Below are 5,000 nucleotides of genomic sequence, written 5' to 3' on the forward strand. Positions count from 1 at the left end.
CCTTCTCCTTCTCCTCCTTCTTCTTCTTCTTCTCCTTTTTCTTCTCCTTTTTCTTCTCCTTTTTCTTCTCCTTCTTCTTCTCCTTTTTCTTCTCCTTCTTCTTCTTCTCTTCTTCTTCTTCTTCCTATCTTCTTCCTCTTCTTCTTTTTCTTCTCTTCTTCTTCTTCTTCTCCTCCTCCTCCTCCTCCTCCTCCTCCTCCTCCTCCTCCTCCTCCTCCTCCCTCCTCCTCCTCCTCCTCCTCCTCCTCCTCCTCCTCCTCCTATTCATTTATTTAGTTCTATCATACCTGAGCTAGTGATATAGCATTTGGTGACAATGCCTCCACTTGGATATTCTTTTTTGTCCTCGCTTGAATGTGTTCGTTGTAAAGTGTCTTGGTAATTTTCTGGTTGATTGCTACTTTTACTCCTGTGAGACTGACAGCAACATCAGTGCTGGATGCAGAATGGGAGGTAATGAAAATGTGTAATTGCATAACTTTAAAAAATTTAATCAAGGTTTTACTGCATGATAGCAGATTGTCTTATGATGTTTTATTAATACTGCAAATTCTGAATTCTTTGAATTATATGCACTTCCACTCTCATTCAAGATTTTTATTATTAAAGCAATAAAACTGTATAATCCACTTTCAAGTATATGTATTTTCCTTTACATGATAGCAAATTGTACTATGGTATTTTATTTAGAATTGTTACCTGTAGATGTTTTGAATTATGTGCACTTTCACTCTCATTCAGATAGTTAATATCAAAAGCAATAAAACTGTATAACCCAGGTGGTTTTCACTTAACATGTGAAGGTACGTATTTAATTGTAAGATAATTAGTAAAATTAAAAGGAAAAACTATTTCTTTGATGAAAATATTTTATGATATAAGTTTTATGAATTCATAGATAGTAAAACAAAATACAAAATGCAACAAAGAATTTCAAACTCTTATTCCACACCCATACCTAATTGCTGTACACACATATATATAATAAAAGAGATGAAGAAATACATTATAATTAGATTTTGTGTAGTTTTACATAAAGAGAAAACAGTACTAACTATACTAATTTCTTTATATTGAATTACATATAAGTTATTAATCCACTATTGCAAGGATGGTAAAAATATATGCCATATCCACAGTGTCTTTTTATTTACGGATTGTTGTTACACATAGATGACTCTACAAGTGCTTAATCACCAAAGAGTCAATTACTAGTCATACCTAGGTCACCTCTATACCCATATCCTTAATTTTTGGAAAGATTCTTTATATCTGCATTGCTATTAGTATTGTGAATAGCATTATAATAGTCAGAATGTGAAACAACAATAATATCAACATCAATATTAATAGGAGTAAAAACAGAAGCAAAAAATCAAGAAAAGGGGAAATAAGCTGGGGTCATGTAGGGTTAATAATTGGCTCCTGGCATATGATCTCTTGTGGAGCCACCTATTAATCAATCATGGAGGCTAAAATGACAAACATGCATTGCTGCAGCCACCCATTGTCTGCACCTATGAGGGTACCTCATAGTGAGCTTTCCAAACAATCTCTTCCACTCTTCTAATACTGCTTTGGCTCATGACATGGTGTAAATTACGTGGTAATCTATCAGAGGGGCCTACACAAACTCACCAGGGAAACAGGATTCCTAAATTATATTTTCATAACCAATTTCTGCCTTTACTTAATTACAGTAGGAATCTACAATACTGTATAAAAGAAAAAGTGTACACTTTTTTTTGTGTAAACAAAAAAAAGATACCAACATTTTCGATCATTTTCAAATTGTTCTGGGAGCCTAGCAGTTCCCCTCTCTTCACTCAACTTGCATGGTGAGCAGAATTACTGGCAGTTGTCCAGTTCTACTCTAATTTAGGAAACTGACACAAATCTTGTAGCTGGAAACATCATCTCAATAACTATTTTTAGTAAATTTGGAAATGGTGCCTAACACTGATTTCTATGTGAAAACTATATCTGAAATATAGAACATTTAGTAATTTAGTTATTGTGAAGCACATTAATAGCAAGTTGGGGGTTTTGCCCCAAGTCCCCCTTTCGCCCCTACTCCCCTACCCCCGACCTGATATGCAAAATCTTCATCTTATGTTCCGGCAGCATAGATCCCCAGGCAACTATGCTTTGGTAAAGCACATTAATAGTATATTAATGTCCCCCTATCATGGGTACTGCCGCTCCCCCTAAGCCTGCTTGGTTTACAAAATCTTCACCTCGGATGTTCTGGCTGGGCAGAGCCCAGGGCATATATCTGAATCTCGCACCAATTATGTTGGTCATCAAAATCCTCATCGTTGCTGTTGGTAGAAATTGTGACCACAATCTGCCACCCTTTTTCATTATTGCTTTGATATTTTACATGTTACAAACAAAACCATACATTATACATTGCCTAGCCATGACGGACCTGATTTGAATTTCAACTGCCTTCCCTTGTATATTGCCACGTGATTATCTATTACAAATATCATTGGCTCTAGTATACTGGCTGCTAGTGTCTATTGCCATGTCACAGCCAAATACAAGTTCCATTGTCTCATTGTCACCTCCTTGATTTCGTATTATTTTTTTCTCACCGCTAGAAGAGTTCCTGGAATTTTTGAGTTTTGCATTCTCTCTACTGCCCTTATTATTAGTATGCGAAGGAAATGCTGTAGAAGAAAGGTGTCTTGGGATGTTAAATTTTATGGGATGACAAGGTCAGAATCTTCATTTTATGTGTTCAAGGATAAGGATAAATCCGATATGCGAAGCTTAGCCTCGCCCGGACTATGCACATGAGGGGAACCTGGCTGTGTCAACTAATGCCGACTCGATAACATGAGTCAGCTGGTGCTGACTCGACTAAGCTTAGTCCTTACCCGCTGTGGTGCCCAGCCACAGCAGTAACATCCAGGTGACAACTGCAATTTTGGTACATTACCACTAGACTAATTATGTGGCGGATACATGGAACAAGTCAATGGGGGAATAAAAACTAGGGAAAGGGTTGTTTATCTTGTAGGTAAAGGCTGGGTAAATGGACAAGCATGAGCCCCAGCGCTAAATCCACATGATATAAGACCTCTGTGATTGGAAGATTTGCATGGGCTGGGAGCAACAGCCAAGGTCAATAAGTATAGTCCTTGAGTTGAGGCATCTTATGAAGATGAGGAATTAAATATCATATCGCAAAATCTTTATTTATGGGAATTAATTGAGGAAGTTAAAAAGAGTAACATTCTTACATGGGATGCATTGCAAATATTTCTAAGAAAGGGTGCCCGATCATGCCTGGAGAGGAATAGAAAATCTTTGTTATGACTAAGAGGAAAGTCAACAGGTATTTGTGAACAGACTGTTCAGTAAGATAGCAGTAGTTGAGAAACATTTCCCCGAGGAACTGATGGCGGATATGGAAATATTCATTAAGAGAAAACTTTGGAAGGGACTACCTCATAAAGGAAGGGAGAGGCTTGAAACATTTTGTTAAGTTCATGTAGAGGCTGAAGCAAGTTCGAGAGATGTGACAAGCCGAATTTCCATTAGTTAGGGCAGTTCAGAGTAGGCCGGAGGAGGAAGTTAAAGCCTGTGGAGGGAGGTAGTTAAGTAAAAATACCAAAAGAGTAAATTAGCTAGCAGGGTAGGAAGGAAGGAAAAGGTGGCTCAACACCAGTCAGTACACATGAACTGTGGTGTGGATTTTACTGAATTCTGCTAGATTCTACACACACGCACACACACACACACACACACACACACACACACACACACACACACACATATATATATATATATATATATATATATATATATTATATATATATATATGTGTGTGTGTGTGTGTGTGTGTGTGTGTGTGTGTGTGTGTGTGTGTGTGTTGTGTGTGTGTGTGTGTTACATACACGTGCACACACACACACACACACACACACACCCCAACCACCACACACACACAAAACACACCCACACACACACACACACACACAAACAAACACACAACACACACACACACACACACACCACACACACACACACACCACACAACACACACACACACACAAACACACACACACATATATATATAATATATTTTATATATATATATCTATATATATATATATATATATATATATATAAATATACACAAACATATATACACAAAATATATACATATATACATTATAGTATATATGTGTGTGTGTGTGTGTGTGTGTGTGTGTGTGTGTGTGTGTTGTGTGTGGGGTGTGTGTGTGTGTGTGTGTGTGTGTGTGTGTGTGTGTACATACACACATAAACACACATACACACACAAACACACAACACACACACACACACACACACACCCCACACACACACATATATATATATATATATAATATATATATATAATATATATATATATATATAAAATATATATGTATATATATATATATATAGCGGGTGTGTGCTTCACGCGCAGGGTGATGTGAAGCATGGTGTGGTAACCTAGATAGTGTTAAGTGCTTGCATCCCTTCTCGCTTGCAGCTTCCACCCCTGTCTAGCTGAGTGCGAAAAAGGGAGCAGCTTTTGCATAAGTCTCCCCTGCCAGGTCACAACCTCTCCATCACAGATTCTGCAGTGCTCCTCGGGGGCCAACCCATGGGAAAACTGGGCACCTTGCGGTCCCAGGCTAAATCTGTGGGGGATCTCGGAGCAGCAGGAGGCCCCAGAGGTACGGAGCTATGGCCCACCGGCGTTTGGACACTCTCTGGCTCCGTACCAACTCCTGCCCCCTAGCCACCCTGGGGTAATGGGGCGGCTCGGGGGAGGTGGGCCTTGCCAGTCCTCCTCCCCCCAGAAAGACCCTCTGGCAACGTCTCGGATAAATGGAAATGCTGGGGGGAGGGGTGTTGTCCCTCCCACCCAGCAAGTAAGGCAGGCTGTGGGTCCCGCTGGGAGGGCAAATGTCTGGGTGCAGGATTGGAACGAGAGTTACTCGTCCCGCCTGCGCCCC

This window comes from Penaeus monodon, chromosome 4 (genome assembly GCF_015228065.2).
Source record: "Penaeus monodon isolate SGIC_2016 chromosome 4, NSTDA_Pmon_1, whole genome shotgun sequence".
Classification (NCBI taxonomy): Eukaryota; Metazoa; Arthropoda; class Malacostraca; order Decapoda; family Penaeidae; genus Penaeus; species Penaeus monodon.